Consider the following 20,474-nt stretch of genomic DNA (forward strand, 5'->3'; position numbering starts at 1 on the left):
CCTCTGCAGCCTCAGCAAGAGCAGGCCTGGTGGGGGACAGGAAGCTCAGCTGGGCTGATTACAGATAAGCCCAAAACCAAACCCATACTTAGGGAATCAGCAAAGAAGAAAAACGTTTAAGAATTTTGCATTTTATATTTCAAAAAATACAAAACTTCAAAATAGTCATCATAGGAGAATTGAAAACGTTAAAGGGCTTCCTCACACTTATTTTGTGGCTTAGTATTGATTTATTTTGTACTGCTCAGGGAGGTGGAGATGGCCTAATCTTCTCGAAACTTGGTGCCTCTGGAAGTTTTAATCACAGCCTGGGAAATGGAAATGCAGCACACAGTCTGTGGACTCCCCTCAAGTCCATCCCTGGAGACAGAGAGGGAAGACGTCTTTCTCTTGCTTCTCTCTGACACCAAAGGAGGTGAGATTAAGCTTGGTAGGAGGTGAGATTAAGCTTGGTAGGAGGTGCTGCTAATGAGACATCCAGGATTTTCTTCTCTCTCCACTCTTGAATTTTCTTCTCCTGTGCTGGGTGTCAGGGGACATATTTACACCAGGACAGGGCTTACAGAGCGGATCACAGCTGTCATTTGTTGGTGAATTCTTTCTAGAAATTCGTTGGGTTGGGAGGAAGCTGGAATGGGGGCCTGCAAGGTTGGCAGAGGAACTGCAGAGATGAAAAATCTCCAGCTCAGCCTGGCCCCTGAGTGGGAAATTCTGTAACAAAGGCTCAAGCCAAAACGTAAAAGAGAAGGACAGACAGACAGACATGCCTAGCAAACATGTCCTCCTGTGAGGAAGTCAGAAAACACTTGCACAGCAGAAGGAAAGGATGAGGGTGGGGAGAGAGGAGAAGGGAGCAGCCCAGGGAAAAAGTCTGAGGATTTGTTTTTTCTTTCCTTCTTCCTTACTTCCTTTCTTTTTTAACAGACTTTTTTTTTAAAGAGCATTTATAGGTTCACAGCAAAATTGAGCAGAAAGTACACAGGGTTCTTATGTGCTCCTGTGCCCACTCACACACAGCCTCCTCCCAACCATCAACATCCCCACCAGAATGGTACACTTGTTACAATCAATGAACCTACACTGATACATCATTATCACCCAAAGTCCATAGTTCACACTAGGGTTCACTCTTATGTTGTACATTCTATGTATTTGGACAAATACGCACCACTGTAGTATCACACAGAAGAGGTTCACTGCTCTGAAAATCCTCTGTGCTCTGCCTATTCCTCTCTCCCTTCCAACTAACCCTTGGCAACCATTGATCTTTTTATCATCTCCATAGTTTTGCCTTTTCCAGAATGTCATAGAGCTAAAATCATACAGTAGCCTTTTCAGATTGGCTTCTTTCACTTAGTAATATGCATTTAAGATTCCTCCAGGGCTTCCCTGGTGGCGCAGTGGTTGAGAATCCGCCTGCCAATGCAGGAGACACGGGTTCGAGCCCTGGTCCAGGAAGACCCCACATGCCGCGAAGCCACTAAGCCCGTGTGCCACAACTACTGAGCCTGCACTCTAGAGCATGCGAGCCACAACTACTGAAGCCCACGTGCCACAACTACCAAAGCCCGCACGCCTAGAGCCCGTGCTCTGCAACAAGAGAAGCCACTGCAATAAGAAGCCCGCGTACCACAACGAAGAGTAGCCCCCACTCACCACAGCTAGAGAAAAGCCTGCGCGCGGCAACGAAGACCCAACGCGGCCAAAAATTAAATAAATAAATCTATTTTTTTTAAGAAAAGGTGAATGTAAGAAATCCTACCTTTAAAAAAAAAAAAAAAAAAGATTCCTCCGGGTCTTTTCAGGGCTTGAAAGCTCATTTCTTTTTTTAGTGCTGAATGATATTCCATTGTCTGGATGTACGACAGTTTATTTACCCATTCACCTATTGAAAGACATCTTGGTTTCTTCCAAGATTTGGCTATGAATAAAGCTGCTATAAGCATCTGTGTACAGGTTTTTGTGTAAACATAAGTTTCAGCTCCCTTGGGTAAATACTAAGGAGTGTGATGGCTAAATCGTGTGGGAAGAGTATGTTTAGTTTTATTTAAAAAAACACCAAAGTGGCTGTACCATTTTGATTCCCAACAACAATGAATGAGAGTTCCTGTTGCTCCACATTCTCACCAGCGTTTGGTGTTGTCAGCGTTCTGGATTTGGGCCATTCCATTGTTGTTTGAACTTGAAGTACCCCAATGACATATGATGTGAAGTATCTCTTCATATGCTTATTTGCCAACTGTATATTTTCTTTAGTGAGGTGTCTGTTTAGGTCTTTGGCCCATTTTTTATAAATCAACTTATTATTGAGTTTTAAGAGTTCTTTGTATATTTTGGATGCCAGTCCTTCCTGAAATCTGTATTTTGCAAGTGTTTTCTCATCTGTGGTTTGTCTTCTCATTCTCTTGAACCTTGGCTTTTGAGTTGATGGTTCCGGCCCTTGACTGAGCCAGCTATGGTGTAAGGTCAGCCATTTCCACCTAATTCAGGATTCCTCTAGTGGACAGTCTTTGCTCCGCGCACCTAGGAGGCCGGCAGAGACCTTATCAGATCTGTACTGTGGTCTGCTGGCCTCTCCCTGACCTGCCCAATCTGGAGTTCTCTCTACTCCTTCCCAGGGGCTGCCCCACACAAACTCCTGTGCACAACTAACTCTGTCTCAGCACCTGCTTCAGACCTAACTGACCTAGCCCTGGGGAGGAAAGAAGTCGGAGTGATGGGACAGATGAGGACTGAGGGGAGTCAGGGAAGGACCCATTGATAATGTCAAGCTGAAATCTGAAGCCAAGACAGTGCCCGGCAGCCAAGGGGTCCAGAGAAGGGAGCAGCAGGTATAAAGTCTCTTGCCTATGTGACTGAGGCAGGGGTGCCTGCCTGAGGAGTGGGAGGAGATGAGGACAAAGGTTCAAAGATTGGGATGGGGGCACATCCTCCAGGCCACAGTCAAAGGTTGGATTTATTCCAGATGCAGTGAGTAGCCATCAGAGGGTTTTCAGCCTAGAAGTGACACAATCTGATTTGCATTTTTAAAATCTCACACTGGGTGCTGGGTGGAGAATGGATTACAAGAGGAGAAGCAGGGAGACCAGTTGGGCATTTTATTGCTTTGGTTCATGTAAGTATCCCAGCGCAACAACTTCTCCCCTGCAAAGACAATCATACCGGTCATTTGCACAGAATCCCATGCACACTCACGGCAAACACTCACACACCCCACAGTCACTCTCACTCATAAAGACCCACTGACTCTCCTGGACACATGTGAACATGCATGCATCCGTGTTCCCCCATGTGCACAGAGGCATACAAGTCTCATGCACACAGGCTCTCCCATACATGGCACCAGCAGATATTTTCATGCAGATGCAAGCACATGCACTCCTATTTATACACACACTTCTTCACACATATATGAGATACTTTCATGCACACACACACACACACACACACACACACACATAGAGCTACACAGCTACACAGACACACCATTCCCCATTTTCTAAAGAGAAGTAGGTCTGAGCAGGGGAGGTAGCTGGGGAAAGGTGTCAGGGTTTTTACAAGAGGAGGTGATAATTGCGAATAGTCACTGGAGAAACAAAATGCCCAAACGAATGCCTGCTTCACCCTAAATTGCACCTGATGGTTGGGTCAGCCAGTTACTAGCCAGACGGCATTAAAGCCTTCATTCATCAGGTTGCCTCAGTCCCCAGTTCTGTAGTTCCTCCTCATTCACGCACTGCCACCCCCCTGCCCACCCACCCCCAGCACCCATCAGCCCTCACTACACTCTTGAGGACTCACAGTGAGACAGGCCTGGGACCTGGGACCCTTTGCTGCAGTGCTGCAAAGCTTGCACCTGGACACACCTCCCCTAGAGCTACAAAATACAAAGAAACTATATGAGACTAAAAATAACTGTGAGCCTGCGCAGTTGGGGCAAATTCTGGACCCAAAAAGACAAAAAAAAACCCAGCTGCCATTTCTGAAGAGCCGGGAGCAAAAACAGGGTGTCAGAAGCAAAAGCAGGGCACTGAGCATGCCCCCTGCACTCAACACCACCTAAGGGGTGAGAAAAACACCTAAGCCACCCCTCCGGCCCGACCCCTGGATACACCCCTACCCCTACCCCATATAAGGATAAAGCCTGCCCCCCTCAGCAAGTGAGCAAGCAAGGGAACCTGTTGTCTGTTCTCATTCTCCCCTGTGCAGGGGGCCCTAGGAAAGCCTTGCCTGAATTTCTCGTCTGGCCTCTAGTCAATTTCTATTGCTTGGGGAAGGCCAAGACTCCTGGTCGGTATCAACAGGGCATGGGGGGAAGGCATCGTGACTGCCCCTAAATCCCTGGGAAGTCCTACAGCTGGTGGGAGGAGGAGGAATGGGAGATTTCCTTTAGAGCCTCACCTGCTAAGGCAGGTGGAGGGCAGAGGTCAGGCTAGGAGGTGGGAAGGTAGCAGGGGTAGGGACTACTTTGGGAAAACCTGGACTCCTCAGAAAGGCCTTTCCAAGGCCCTGGAGGACCTGCCCCACCCCTCCCTTGCCGCTGGGTCCTCCCATCACTTCTTTCCTTCTGGCTTGGAGCCCCAGCTCCCGTGACCTGCCAGCAACCAGGAGCTCCTCAAACACACACCTTCAGATCTTTGCACATGCTGCCCCTGCTGCCGCCTGGACCAGCTTCCTTATCCCTCCAGACTTGACTTAGGAGCCCCTTTCTCAGGAAAGTCATCTCTGATTGTCCCACCGCGTCGCTCCGATCAGAGGTTCCCCCCCGCCCCCGTGCTCACCTCCATCTCCGTGCTCCCTGTCCTGCCCAGCACCCACTGGGTTCTACTTGTCCGTGTCCCCTTCAGGGCACAGAGCGTATATGTGCCCAGCACATAAGAGGTGCTCAATAAATGTTTCTTAACTAAGTGGGTACATGAAGGTTACTCCCAGGTGCCAGTGAAACTAGAAAGAAAATGATTTTTGAAAAGGATTCCTTGTTCCCTTTTCTTTCTTTGTTACTCCAGGGGCCACTTCGCAATCACTAAGGCTCCAGCTCGCCCCATAGGGTGCCTGCGGCTGAGATTTCTCTTCTACTTATTCTGTCTTCAACCAACTCTGGTATGTGTTGCTGGAATAACGTCAGGTCCCCTGACGTTATTCCAGGAGATAATGGGGGAGATTTGGAAAGGGGGGTGACACGGGGTGGAGAAATTCAAGTTAATAATTCCCTATAACTCACTATGGGGAGGAGGTGGTGCACATGTGAGAGAGAGAGAGTGTGTGTGTATGTGGCATCTGTTGGCGGGAGGATATGGGTGGCATTTGAGGATTGAAAAGAGCAAGAGAAGGTCCCCGGAGGAAGAAGACCTTAAACAATCTAGATAGGGCTGAAGCAGTTTGCTGATAAAGGCAAAGGGCTGGCTGGACCATCCTCGCTGCCGCGCAGTCCGTGGTGAGCCAGGACAGCTGGCTCAGTGACTCGGGACCTGAGCAGTGCTGGCGGGAATGGACACTGGTCAAGCGGGATCCCGGTCTTTCTGACCCCAGCAGAATCCTACTTCTCTTCCCAAAGAGCAGAGAAACAGGAAAACTGATAGCTCTCATTCAGTGAGTGTCTGCTACAGGGAAGGCAAGCCCATTCTACTGCCACTTCCTGGTCCGCAACGTGACAGCCATCACGAATCAATCACGAGTGCACCCATCACCTCCGGGCCAGGATGGGGAGTCAGACTTCTCCACACAGTGCTCCAAGGAGCCATTACTGATCAGTTGGAGCTGGCACGTAAGGTAGACCCTTTTGCCATCACCGGTCTCCTAAGTGCCAGGTGCTTAATACATCTCTCATGCAGTTCTCCCGACAGATCCAGGAGGTGAAAATTAACTTTTATTTCCCAGATGAAGAACAAAGAAGGGTCGGCCTGTTTGAGGAACTTGACCAAGTTCACACAGATAGTTGGGCTGAAAATTCAGACCCTGGTAGGTCTGTCTCCCAAGTTCATGTTCTTGCCACTTTACCAGGCTGCCTGCCTCCCCTAGGCATCTGTGCCACCATGTTGTGGGCATTGGTGGGGGCTCTGTTGCCTCCCAATCTCCAAAGTTCCTGTATCATTTGAGATTCCAACAGGAAAGAGGTGTTAGCCTCAAACAGGGAAATTGAGAAGTCTCTCACCCTTTTACCAAGGGTGGGCAGTGCCAAGGGAAACCACAAAGAACAGTGAAGACCCTGACGGGACAGGGAGGGAGATGACCGGAAGCTGGAGAGAGCCATAGCTGCAAAGGAAAGTAGAAAGGGGAACAAATACCCCAGCCTCTGTCCTCTCACCCTCCAAACAGTCCCATTGGACAAATCCAACCGGAAGCAGAAACCATGAGACTTCAGCTGATGTGGTCCACACCGGTCAGCCTCCTGGACCTCAGAGGCGGAGCGGGGGTCCGGGGGGAGGATAGAAGGATGGAGCTCTAGATGAGCAAACTGAGAAAGTCACCCATGTTCTTTTGCTGTTTGGGGGCCGAGGGTGGGAATTTCCCTTCCTGGGAAGTGTTTATGGGTTAATAGTGTTAAGTCCCAGTCCAAGGGCAGGAGAAGACCAATGTCTCCACTCAGGTGGTCAGGCAGAGAGGGGAAATTCTCCCATTCCCACACATGGTTTGCTTTTGGAGGCTGAAGACGGACAGACTGCCCCGGTCCCAAGACAAGACCCTGCCACAACCCACGTGTGTCTGCCCTGAAGTCGACGGTCCTGCGACAGACACCTCTCCCCGGAGGCATCCTCGAAGGGAAGGGCCCCACCTGCCCGCTGGGCAGGCACCCTCTGCCAGAGGCCTGCAGGTGAGGTGTGTTTATCTTGACTGAACTGCCCTGGGAAGTAGTCAGCTGCGTGACCGCCTCCATCCCCACCCAGGATTCGGGTGTCTCTCTGGATGTTCCATATTTGCTCAGGGAATTAGAAGAAAAGCAAAGCAGAAACCACTGAGGTAACTGGGCCACAGAGTGGGCAGGAGGGCCAGGGGCAGGGCAGCCTGAGGACTGGGCTGAGGGACCAAGTGGGGTCCGGAGACCCAGGGGGCTCTGGCCTCTCCCTCTGCACCCAGGGCTCCAGCCCGCAGGGCTTGCGCACATGTCAGCACCAGGGTCTGACCGGTCAGCAGGACTGATGCCCTGCGCTGAGGGCCCAAGGTCCGTGCGGTCAGCAGGCTGCAAAATGAGAGCAGTGCGGGCATATTCCCTGCCCTCAGGAGGCCTCGCCTCGGGCTTGTGGGGGACACAGTGGGCTAAGTGCTCTGGTGGGAAACTGCAGGGAGGCACCAGCATGTCACAGGGGCGCCTTGAACCAGCTCCTCTCCCCGAGACCCCAACCCTCCTTCTCTTCCTCCAGCCCCGTGGGTCCTGAGGACAAGCTGGGCTCCCCAATGTCTCCCCTCCCCTTCTCCATCTGCCCTCACCACTGGAGGCAGATCCCAGGAGGTGGTCTGGGGAGACCGGGATGCCTCCTCCCTGCCCTCTCACTGCCCCAGACACACTGTTTGCCTCTGCCCGGCGGTGTCACCGTCCGACCCAGCAGCCCCCAAGTTCGTGGGGAATGGCCCCTTCCCAGGTCAACAGGGAAGCCCCCTCTCCCGGGGCAGAGAGAAGCCCAGCCCCCATGGAGTCCTGCACCAAGCACAGTCTTTGCTGAGGAAGCAGAGGACAAGGGCCCCGCCCACAGAGGAGAACAAGGATTGGGGGCCATCGCCCCAGGGACCTCATCAGGCCTGAGCCCATCTGTGTCTGGACCACCTGTTGGCGCCACCAGCCTGTGCCTTGTCTGAGGCAGCTGACCAAGTGGAAGCCTGGGGCAGGGCACGCACCTCTGCCCGCCCTGCTCCCCTCACTCTCTCCCCAGCCTCTGCAAGCTGCCCACTCGGAACTCGGCTCCTGCCATGCCCCAGGCTGCCCAGGACAAAGGGGGTCTAAGCATTTATGAGCTTCTCTCTCCCCTGGCTCCATAGGTCAGGAAGGAGGGATTGAGTAGGTGGGGGCAGGATCGGGCGGAGGGGGGACCGAGCGCTGGAAAATCAGCCTTTCATCTTGGCTTCGTAAAGCAAACCCCCCTCAGCCCAAAGCTGGAAGCATTGGCATGCGCCATAAATCTCCTGGATGCTGCAGCTGTGACTGGATTATTTATAGCTCCAGTGTTACATTTCTAACACGAAAATATCACACAAAGGGAAAGGTAATGAAATCTCACCTCTCCTGCACGTCCCTCTCTCCAAACTGCAGGGCTTTCCAGAAGCCCCTGTGGCTGAAGGAGGGGTGAGAGAGGCCCGCTGTCCCCCACCCTGCCTGCCTGCCTCCCTCCTGCTGTCAGTCACACACACATCTCTTCTCACCCCTGCGTTCCCTCTCACACACACTCTCTCCCGTTTCTTTCCCTCTCACACATGCATTTCCTCACAGATGCACAGACAACCCTGTTCTCCCTCTCAGCTTCCCCTGCCCGAGCCCTTCCTAACCGCCCCCCACACACACACATCCTTGCCCTTTTCCTTCCACCACAGCCTCCCCCTGCGTGACTCATCTCCTTCGCTCGCGTGTTTGCTGTTTTGCTTTGTCAATGAAGACACCGGCACGTGAATTACCAGGCCTGTCCTCTGCAAGGCACCTCAGCTCCTTGTCAAGGTGGAAGTGTCAGCTTACATTCATCTCGCTCTGCCTTTAAAACTCCTGTGGGCCTTGCCTCCCCAGGGGGATCCATTCTGTGGCACATGGCAGTGAGGACACGCACCCCTGGGCTTGACACATACAAACACATTGAAAACAGGGGCCACAGAACATACCTCTCTCACCCTGAGGGAGGGAATATCAAAGGATGTGCTCTGGGAATCGGATGCCGGCCCAGGTGCAGAGGACCAGGAGATCCTCCTGGCGCCTCCTGTGTGACTGTCTTGGTGGTGTTATGGAGGGTCAGCCTTACACTACCCCACAGGCACAAATTGGAAACTCTGAGCCCTGTGCAAGCTCCCGTGGGGAGCCAAGGCCCAGCCCCCTCCCTGCCTGGCCCCCTCGGCCTCAGTGGCCCAGGCCCACAGAAGAATAATCAGAAAGAGGCACCGCAGCCCAGCCTGACGTGGCCCATGATCCCTTCCATCCAGACAGTCACAGTGGCTGGGGATTCTGTGTGTGCGTGCGTGTGTGTGTGTGTGTGTGTGTATTTGTGTGTGGTGTGTACTCGCATACTTGTGCTGGGATGAGGGGACATCACAGACAAGGACAGTTCACCCTGGGCTAGGGGCCAAGGGAAGGGTCTGAGGACAGAAACCCTGCAACTCACCATCAGGGTGGCATTTCCTGGAAAGCTCTTTTTTTTTTTTTTTTTTTTTTTTGCGGTACGCGGGCCTCTCACTGTTGCGGCCCCTCCCGTCGCGGAGCACAGGCTCCGGACGCGCAGGCTCAGCGGCCATGGCTCACGGGCCCAGCCGCTCTGTGGCATGTGGGATCCCCCCGGACCGGGACATGAACCCATGTCCCCTGCATCGGCAGGCGGACTCGCAACCACTGTGCCACCAGGGAAGCCCAGCTTTGTCCTTTTTTATATTAAAAGTACTCCTGGCTTTTGCTATTATATCTGTCATCATCACAGTATAAAAATGTATTAAATTAATTATAATTAAATACTTAATTTTTCTCTGAAATCTTTAATTAAATATTACCTTCTTGGAAGTTGAGTCTCAAAAACCCTCTGGCTCATCCCAGGGACTCTGAGGGCACAAACACCCCAGTTAAAGATCTAGGGAACCAGTCTATGGGATAAGGATATGGGGTATGAAACTATAGTGTAAGCATAAGAACGGGGACTCTTGGACTTACTTACATTCTGGCTCTGCCAATTATTAGCTGTGTGACCTCAGCTAAATCACTTAACCTCTCTGTGCTTTAGAACCTTGACCTGTAAAATAGGGATGATAATAGCACTTGTCACACAGGGCTTTTATGAGGATTAAATGCATTAATGTATATAAAGTGCTCCGAACAGTGGCTAGCACAATATAGATGTTTGCAGTTGTTTTTCTGTAGAAGACCAACATGAAGCCACTGGATCAACCACAGGGACTGAAATTAGAAATCACTCCTGCCTCTCTCCTAGGATGTGCTTCTGGCCCCAGGCCCATGCCTCACCTCCAGCTGTAGGCTTCTAATTGTGCATTCTATCTGCAACGCAGTCAGTCAGAAACATTCTCCTCGATTCCAGGCACTGTTCCTGGATTGGGCATTCAGTATCACACGAGCCCTTCTGGAGGGGGAGGTGGAAACATGCCAATAGCATCTGAACCGCAGTCAGAACCGAAGACCCAAAGATGAGTAGTTGTCATCCTTTTTTTCAAAGAGTCCCTGCCTCGCTGCAGGGAGCCAGCAGTAGAGAGAGAAAAGATTGAGGGCACTCAGTGTGGTTATGACATTGTCACATGGCCTGGAACACCCTAGCCTCACATATATCATATCTCTTCTTTGACGTCACCTCCTCTGCAGGGCCTTCCAGAACCAAATGTGTGAAACAACAACACTCTCCCCATCCTGTCAATCACTCTCCCCCTCCCTACTTTTATCCATCTGAATAGCATATGACATATGCTGACGTATTTTGACGTATTTATTTGTTGGTGGTGTCCCCACCAGAATGTAAGCTTCCTGGGGACAGGCCCTTTGTTTTGCTTTCTCCTGAACGCCCTGTGCTTGCAGAGACGGCGGCAGAGAGTAGGTGCTCCATACGTGTCTGCTAAATAAAGGAACTGTGGGCAAATCACTCTTTAACGTCTTGACTTTCCCTTCGGCGAAATAGGTGAGGAAGCCCCATTCTCACTTGCCACGTGGGGAAACTAACTTGAAAAGAGATAATACATGATAATCAGACATGCTTTTGACTCATCCAAAGGGAGATGCAAATAAATTCAGCTGAGACCAAATCCACGCATGGCTTTGCATTCCCTGCTGTTTAAGCGATGAGGGGTTATGGTCACAAACAGCCCAGGTGTGCCCACTCCACAAGTTCTGCCCTACAGTTGATCCATCTGGTCCTGGAAATTGTGAGCATGGGCTCACATGTTCAAGTGGGTGACAGCCTGTGGGCACATAGCTAGCGTGGGCTTGTGTGCTTTTGCTATTCAAGAGGTCTTACCTGTGAGTCCCTATGGGGCTGCAGACTCAATCATTAACTGTGTGTGCAAGGTCTGGACCTAAGGAATAACTGGAGATGGCCATATAGGAGTCTGGGTCCTGAACCACTGAGCCAAGCGAGAGGTCTAGAAAATGGCAGGTCAAGGACTCAGCCAGGCTATTTCAGGGCCAAGCAAGAACAGGTTAAGAGAGATGAGGGTGCCTGGTGGTTGTGGCCAGGGCAGGCGGGGAAGAGGGCAGGGGGCAGGGAGATGGGGAAGGCCTCCCATCCGTGTATTTTGACTCTCTGCAGCACCAATAAAATGTCCTCCCTCGACCTCTGTGCTCCCAGTTATCAAGGCACTGGATGGCACACTCAGAGAGAGAAACTTGCTTTGGGCCAAGTTTTCTTCCAACCGAGCCCAGAGAAGGGCTGGAGGCCTGACCAGTGGGGCAGAGGCCAAAATCACAGTATCAGGGAACTCTACTGTCAGACCCAGAATGGTCTCATTCCTAAGTCATGCTTTCCTGCCACCTTAGAGCACCTCCTAGCACTCATGTATTCTGCACAGGGTTGTTTTTTCATCTTAAACCAGTGGAAAAATAAGACCTGGGATTTTCCCTTCCCTGATCAGCGAACTCCTATTCACTCATCAAAACCCAAGCCAAATTGTCCAAGCTAAAGCAGTTGCTCCTCTATTACCAAGTGTTGTGTTTCTGGAACCCTTCCCCGATAGCTTGTAAGCACACCAACAAGGACTTTGGCTTATTTATGACCACATTCTGAATGCTGAATAAGTGATAATTGACCAGATGACCCACCAAAGCAAGGACAATCCATGCTTCCTGACTCTGAGAGCCTGATTACATCTCTCATTCCTCCCCCCATAAGCCAGGCATCTGCTCAGCTGAGGGGACAGGACGTTCCTGTTTGGCAGGGACAGTTCCAGGTTTTGATGACCTGCCTCAACCAGACTGGTATCTATTCCAAGTTATTGTTTGTGCATACTCGGTGGGGGGGGGTGTGCTGAGGAAAATGGTTACATAAGCCAGCGAGACCGCATCCGCCTGCAGCAGCCCTTCCTCCTGGTGCCACGGACCCCTGGCTCGCTTTAGGCGAAGGTTCCTCATGTTTTCCCCCAGCCTCCAATCTCCCCGCAACCACCTGGGCAGATTGGAAATGAGAACTCCTGAAAATGGCCAGGAGCTCCTCCCCTTTGGGTGACCCTGGGGTGGAATCAACTGGGAGAATGTCACTGCTCTTGTCTGACGGTGTGAGCCCAGGGGCCCTGCACTCTGGCGGGGCAATGGGTGTGCTCCACCCGGGGCGATGCAACCTCCTGCTTCTCCCTCAGCAGCCGAGGCAAAGCCAGTTTCTTGATCCCCCCGCCAAGGCACCAGTAAAGCAAATCTTGACCCATCTGCAGCCTCTCCCCTGTAGCTTAGAGGTCTCAGGGCACTGGGACAAAATTCACTTTACCAACATCCTAACTGCCCGGCTTGTCACTCCCACAGCCACCTTCACTACCCCTCAAGCTGACTTCTTCCTTTAGGAAGGTAATAGCATCAATGCGTCAGAATTGACAACTATAGACGACTTCACAGTTTACAATAATCAATCGTCTCATTTGACCCCCTTTATAACTCTTCAGAGGAGGCACTATTCTTCTTACTTGACAGAAAGAAATTCAAGGCTCAGAGTGACTTTTCCAAGATCACTAGTACAGAAGAAACATGAGACCCTTCTGTCTAATCCCAAAGCCTGAACGAACTATTTCCAAATACCCCCGCATCTGTGTATTTCATGGGCTTTTCTGGGGGAAGCCCCTGCTGAGGAAAGAAACATACAACCTTAATCCCCTAGAGCCACAGGGACAAAGCTAAAACTCTAAGAAAGGGCAAGACACAAATCTCAAACTCCACTCTCAGCCCATATCTTTCCTTCCTCCTTCCCTGAGCCTTTAACCAGAGTGGCTGCAGAATGAGAACCCACAGCCCCTGACCTCCCAAGGAGACTCCAGGAGGCTGGCCTGAAACCCACATCCCCAAGGCCAAGGTGACAGGGGGCTGGAAGTACGGGGGAGGACTCAGATTGTGCCTGATTAAGAGTACGGGCCTGCAGCAGAGTCCCTGCATTCAGGTTTCACATCCACTACTGTCTAGTGGGGGGGTCATAGTCCCTTAACCTCCCGGTGCCTCCGTTTCCTCCACTGTAAAAAGAGGGGACAATAGTAGCTGTCTCGTGGGTGCTGTGAGGATAAAGTGAGATCATGCCTAGAGACCACTCGCTGCAGGCCAGCCGCATCCCTAGCGCTGCAGATGCGGGGCCCAGAGATGCAAGGAGTGGATGGGAGACGGGTTTCCCCTGAGCACTGCTGCTCCGCGACCTTCAGCCAGCGCCTTAAAGCTCTCTGGCTCAAAGGCTCATCTCTCGGATGGAAGATGCTTTGCAGCACTGCCTTAAGGGTTGGAAGTCAAGTAAGGAAAATGCCTTGCACATGTAAAGTGCTCAGAATCCACCAATCCTTTCTTTCTCTCTCCTGGAATGTGAAATTTCCTCCAGAAAACATCTAACCTCAGGCTTTGGTTTATCATCGAGAGGGATATATAGCATCGTATGTGCCACACCAGACACAGTAATAAACGTCCCTTCCCTTGAGGAGGTGAAAGGGGGATAAGCTGGATGGGTGCTGGGTAGTGTGCGGAGAAAAAGAGCTGAGCAGGAAAGTGGGCAGTGGCGGGCAGGCAGGGGATGCAGAGGTGCCTTCTGGCTTGATCAGGGGGTGCTCAGGGGAGGAGCACCCAGGAGGTTGGGGGCCAGTCCTCATGCCTCACTCAGGGAAAAGGGAGGAGCTAGAGCAAGGCCCACAGGGCTCTGATCCACCGGCGTCTTGTTTGCTGCTGACATTAGGGAAATGACCTGCCCGCTTTCTGGGCCTGTTATCTCTCAGCAAAATGAAGTGCTCCGAAAGGTCCTCCCACCTGGAATTTTCTGGGATGCTCGGTATCAGCCCCTTTCTTTGGGACATTCACTAGGGGTGCTAAGGAGGCCTGGTCTTCCTGCTTGTCCGCGGCCTTCTGCCTGCCTCCTCTGTCTCCCACCATCTCACCTTCCTACCCTCTCCTGCTCAGACACACAGGATTTATTTTTGACCAGGGTTATAAGCAGGATCTGGAAGAGCCAGTCGGCAGAAGTTCCAGCACTTGCTCGCTCCTTCCCCCACAGCGGGAAGGGGAGGAGCCTGGGGCAGGGAGACCAGCCCACAGGCAGGTGTGGAGTGAAGGGCAGCAGGCCTGGGCACTAACACAGCCCAGCCGTCCTTGGCCAGCTGGAGGACTGGACGAGGGCCCATGCTGGCCCTGGCTGCTCTGGTCGGGAGGACAGCGTGAGCCTGTGGCAGGGGTGGAGTGGAACCTTCTGGGCTTTCCTGACATCACATCTCCAGGAGGGGCTGATTGGCCCAGGGCTTCCCTCTCCCCAGGGGAAGGCTCTGGGCAGAGTGGCCCAATGCCCTGTATTGCAGGTCAGGCCCTGTCCCGCTCTGGCACAGGGGAGGGGGCAGGCGAGGCCAGGTTACCGAACAGGCAGAGTAAGCATGTGCTTAGGGCACTGGCAGTAAAAGGGCATCAACAAAGTGTTTCGGTATGGTTTGTTTTTTTTAAGAGCTAATTCTTAGTATTTTAAAAATAGCAAGGAAGTAGTTGTCCTGGGAAAAATCAGAACTTTGTTGGACTTTGTCACACCGATTTAAGGTTTAGGGTGGTTTTTATTTTGAACTTGTATGTGAGTGGGTGGGGGGAGGTGCACCTTAACCTCTCAGCTCTGAGGGAGGCTAAAGGTCTTAATCCCGCTCAGGGTAAATCAAGGATCAGAAAGGGGGTGGGGACAGGACAATGGGGTGTTGAGGAGGAGGGAACACATGACCTCAGCCCACAGCTATATCCGCCCCACCCCACCCCCCGGACGGGGAGGCCTCCCGGAGAGAAGGGGCACTGCCCTATTACACAGGGAAAGCTGCTCTCCCTGGAGAGGATCTGGGGAAACTAAGGTGTGAGACAGTTGCGGAGTGAGGGGTAGGATTTCTCAGGGCCCCAGAACAAGGCCCAACGGCCTGGAATTCCCACCTCTGGGCCAGGGCTCGGATTTGTTCTCCCTTTGCTCACTCTGGAAATGAAGTGGCCAAAGATGGTGGCCCCTTTGGAGTGGGGGAGCTGGCAGCCCATTTCCTGGAAGACAGTCCCAAGGATGGCACTCAGCCCTCTGCATCCCCTACAGGGTAGTGCAGGGACATTGTGCCTTTTTTTCCCATCGTCTCCTAGAGTAGGAGCATGTTATTCCCAATCCAACTGCCTTCTGGGCCCAAGCAGGCACCCACCAGCAAACATCTGCTAAGCACCTACTACATACTAGGCACTCTCTGCCCATTACCTCATTTAACCCTCCTGTCATGCGGTCACTCTATCCGCGGTCTGCAGACAGGGAAACAGGCTCAGAGATGTCCACAGCCTGCTGAAGAGCACACAGCTGGCTAGTAGCAGGGTGAGGACACAAACCCAGTGGTCTGACTCTGTCGAGCATGCTCCACTTAATACCACAGGTCTCACCCCAGCTCCAGGCCTCCGGAGGGACAGAGCCCCATGCAGCCTCCCTCATCCCTCTCTGGGCCCATCACATCCAGGGCCAGGTGCCAATGTGGGCCCTGCCACGTTCATTATGGGCTAGGAGACAGACAAGCACCTCAGGCCCTAGAACCGGGACAGGCTACATAACTTGCAGGGTTCGAGCCAAAATGAAAATGTGGGGCTCCTTGTTCAAAATTATGAAGAATTTCAAGACGGCAAAAGCAAAGCATGAAACTATCCCTTTCGAACTTGATGCTCAGTGTTACTGCACAGGTCCACGCCCATAAGCCCGTCCTGCCCAGAACCCAAACGATCTGCCAAACAAACTTCTTCCTCTACCGGGAAATCCCATCTCCAAGTCAGGTGGGTTGGATTTCACAATCCCCAAGAGGACAGACCTTGGTAAGTAAATTGCCCACCAGGGGCTTCCCTGGTGGCACAGTGGTTAAGAATCCACCTGCCAATGCAGGGGACGTGGGTTCAAGCCCTGGTCCGGGAAGATCCCACATCCCGCGGAGCAACTAAGCCTGTGCGCCACAGCTACTGAGCCTGCGCTCTACAGCCCGCGAGCCACAACCACTGAGCCCGCCTGCCACAACTAATGAAGCCCATGAGCCTGGAGCCAGCGCTCCACAACAAGAGAAGCCACTGCAATGAGAAGCCCACGCACCGCCAGGAAGAGTAGCCCCTGCTCGCTGCAACTAGAGAAAGTCCGCGCGCAGCAACGAAGACCCAATGCAGCCAAAAATAATAAATAAATAACAAAATTTCCCACCAGCCTGGATGCCCTGCCACCAGTCCTCAGGTGCTCAGGATCCTACACTCTCACCTTCCAAGTCACATCTGCATGTAACTTGGGATCTGCCAAACTCAACCCATAGCGTGCTGTCTTGGGTAGGGTGCAGCACGTGGGCCCGCGGATATCTAACAGTGCAGGTTACGAGCAAACTCTCCACTTTCCTTGTCTGACTAATTCATCCTAGCACCTCCTCCTTCACTCCATCCTTAATCCTTGCTGGAGAAGCCCTCTTTCCTCATCTGCCCAACAGTTAGTAACCATCTAGGTACTCTGCTGAGGCTCCAGGAATAATATTAATAATTTCATTCTAGAACAGTACCTGGCCCCTGCTCCATCAATGTCTGTAGAAGTGGCGGAGGTAGCTTCTGTATAACAAGTGTCACCCAGGTGCCTGGTATTGCTATGGGCGTGCCAACTCACACACATGATCTCATTTCACCCTCCCCACAGCCCGGCAGGTGGGCATCACTGCCCCTTTGGCCTGGGAAGAGACGAAGGCTCTGAGAGGAACATGCAGAAGGTCCCATGGCGATGGAGTGGAGTGAGGAGACTGGGATCTGGTCCCAAGGGCTGCTTCAACTCCAGCACAAGCTGCTCTTACACCTGCACAAGCTGCTCTTACACCTGCCTGCAAGGTGCCGTCTGACCCAGGAGAGGGCCCATAAATAGATAAACACTGTACAAAAGGGCCAAGGACTCCACAGATCCCTCCATCAGCCTGTGCTCGCTTCCTCCCTCTGCTCCCCGCATAAGAAGCACCCAAATCTGTCCCAGGCAAGTCCCCCCACCTGTGCTTTCTGTTCACCAAGCCCTGCTCCAAGTGTTTTATGGGCATTTACACATTTGATCCACCCAGTAGCACTAAGAAATGGGTACAATTCTCATGCCCTTTTTTTGGCGGGGAAACTAAGGGACAGGAGGACAAAGCAAACGAGTGGAGGCGCTGGGATTTAAACCCAGGAGGTCTGGTCTTAGGTCTGGTCTTGACGACTACACACCCCTGGAGGCACCCTGCCTGGACTCAAGTCCTGGCACACGGGCAGCACCCCATGTTAGCTGTGCAACGTTGGGCAAGCTACTTACCGTTTCTGTGTCAGGGCCGTTCATCTGTAAAATGAGGATAATAAGAGCACCTACTGCATAGGCTGTTGTGTGGACCAGGTGGGCTAGCAAATGCAAAGCGCTGAGAACGGTGCCCCGCACACAGCAAGCGCTAAAATGGCAGCTATTATTATTATTATTATTTTCGGTACTCGGGCCTCTCACTGTCGTGGCCTCTCCCATTGCGGAGCACAGGCTCCAAACACGCAGGCTCAGCGGCCATGGCTCACGGGCCCAGCCACTCCGCGGCATGTGGGATCTTCCCGGACCGGGGCACGAACCCGTGTCCACTGCATCGGCAGGCGGACTCTCAACCACTGCGCCACCAGGGAAGCCCTGGCAGCTATTATTAATCCGACTTTCCAGTACCCTATACTGCCTCTCCTGCTGTCTCCTCCCCTCTTGGAGCCTGTCATTCATTCATACCGATCCCCCTCCTGGTATATTCAACCTCTCCTTCTACTTCTTTCCCTATAAACATGCACTTATGTCTCCCTCAACTTGGATCAGAGAGACTCCCGCCCCCCCCAGCCCCCTGGCTGCCAGGTTCACTCCTTCCCTTCAGAGCCAAGACCCTGGGACAAACTGGGCCTTTTGCTGTCCCCTTAGTACACTGTGTCCTAGCCTCTGTCCCCTCCACTCTCTACATACCTCTCTGGCCAGGGTCTCCAGGCACCTCCCTGCTGCTAAATTCAACGGACACCTTTTGGGCCTTATCTTCCTCCATCTCAGCCCAGCGCCTGACGCCATCCAGCAGCATCTGCTTTGGCAGGCAGGATGCCACTTCCTGTGATTGTCCTCCCTTCTCTCCTGCTGCCCTTCTCCTCCCGGGCTCCTCCTCCCCAGCCCTGGAAGGTGAGTGCTCCCAGCATTCCATCCTCTTCTCATTTTCTGCCCACTTTCCCTCAGGGACCTCACTTAAACTCACCCTTGTGACTACCGCCCCTCAGTTCCTGCCCAGACCTGTCTGCACAGCCCAGGCCTGCAGGTCCACCCTGAGCTGGCCCATGGCACCTCAGGCCAGCGTCCCAAACCAGACCTCTTCCCCTCCACCTGCACCCCATGCTGCATTCCCTGGGCACCTGAGCTGAGGATGAGCCTGCCTCCTTCCTTCCTCTGCCTCGCCCTCAGGCACCTGCCATCTCTCCTCCTTACAGCTCTCAGATCCCCCACCCCCTCCCCGCCAGCCATCACAGTCCCTCCTGAAGTGGCTTCATCACCTCTTGCCTGGATCACTGCAGTCGCCTCCTTGCTGCTTTCCCATGCTTGCTTCTCCTTCCGAATAATCTAGTCCTCACGCTGCTGCCAGAAAGACAATTCCAAATGGCACGTCACACGGTGTCCTCTGCTCGTACACCCTTCCGTGGCCCTGCGCGATTAATTCCAAGTCCCTCAGCTTAGCTCACGAGGCCTTGCTTGCTGGTGCTGCCTCACCTCTCCCCCCATTCCAGACCAATCAAGCTAACTCTTCGCGCTTCTCCGGCAGAAACTTACTCTCCTGCCCCCTAGCCCCTTTCTCCCCTCTCTCTCCTTCCTCCACAGGCCCCACTTTCTGGAAGGGGTCTTCCCCAGCGATCCAGATCTGTGCTCCTGGGGCCCCCGTGGTCACAGCACCTAGCCATCCCCTCCCCCTCCCAGCACGGAGAGTGTATATGTATGTGTGCTGGGGGGCGGGTGTCAGTGATGGGCGGGGCCTGAGCCAAGCACGAACAAGGGTAACAACGGTAGCCAACGTGCACTGGGAGCCGACCAGACTGGGCTGTGCTGACACTGACATGCACTATCTGTTTTAATTCTTCCAACAACCTGGTGAGGGGTGTTCCCATCGACAGGGAGGACACTGAGGCCCTGAGAGATCAAGCAACTTGCCCAAAGTTAACAGCAGAGCCAGGAGTGGAACCCAAATGTCAACGGATCAATGTTTGTGGGGTGAACCCAAGTCTTCAGTGAAGCGTGGACCTTTGATAAGCGTAGAAGGAGAAGCAGGGGGCGAGAGGAGGACGAAGGCGAGGGGAGCAAGGATGTAGGGCGGAAGCCGCAGCCTGGCTGTGTGCCCTCACATGGCCTGGGCTCCAGGCTCCTCTGGCAACCTCTGCCGTCCCGAGGGAACAGGAAGCCTGCCACAGGCACTTCACCTCCGTGGGGAGGAGAGAGGCCCTGGGAAGAAGCCACTGGCAGGTGGGACAGGAGATGAAGGGATAAGGAGGCCGCAGGCTCTGACTCAGCTGGTTCCCAGGGAAAAGGGCTTGACCTGGCCCTTGCGGGATTAAGAAAAGGAGGCACAGGCTCTCAGAGGCCCTCCCAACCCTGGCCCCTGCCCCCGCCACCTGCTGACCCCTTCTGCCCCTGTTGGGGAAGGGTGGGTTGAGGACAGTAGGAGTGGGTTAAGGCATCCTACCTCCCCCTGCCCCAGCTGTGGTACTCAGTCACCGAGGAGACATGGAGGCCCTTCCGGGGCAGGAAGCAGCCTGGAGCCTGAGAAGCCACCTCTGGGCAGATGGCTTGGTCAGTATTTTAACCCCAGGTGAGATGGAGGACGTCACAGCAGCCCCTCCTCTGGCCCCCCTGCTCCCGGGAAGCTCCCAGCCACCGTTCACTCCCCCTCCCCTAAAATGCTCCTAATTCCAGAAGGCTCCCTCTCCTAGTCCCTGGGTCCCCCTGCCCCACCAGAGTGGGCCTGTTGGCAACTTCCCCAGTCAGGAATCAGCTGCCTACAGCTCCAGGCAAACGGGGGTGGGGGTGGGGATTTGTAGGAGGTGGTCACGTGACTGTCTGGGCGGAGACCCAGGGGCTCAGAGTTAATTCCTCCGTGTTCACATGGCCCAGCATTCCAGAGCT

The 20,474-nt window shown here is 53.3% G+C and overlaps 1 long non-coding RNA gene across 1 annotated transcript; it reads right to left on the reverse strand.

Annotated features, from left to right (window-relative positions):
* Positions 1 to 125: 125 nt before the first annotated feature.
* LOC114487203 (uncharacterized) lies at positions 126 to 20,165 on the reverse strand. Its single transcript, XR_008618716.1, has 3 exons — positions 20,035 to 20,165; positions 18,857 to 18,938; positions 126 to 2,523 (listed from the first exon to the last, which is right to left on the reverse strand). It is a non-coding gene; the product is annotated as an uncharacterized lncRNA (long non-coding RNA).
* Between the last annotated feature and the right edge of the window lie 309 nt (positions 20,166 to 20,474).

The sequence above is a fragment of the Physeter macrocephalus genome, chromosome 11 (assembly GCF_002837175.3).
Source record: "Physeter macrocephalus isolate SW-GA chromosome 11, ASM283717v5, whole genome shotgun sequence".
NCBI classification, from domain to species: domain Eukaryota; kingdom Metazoa; phylum Chordata; class Mammalia; order Artiodactyla; family Physeteridae; genus Physeter; species Physeter macrocephalus.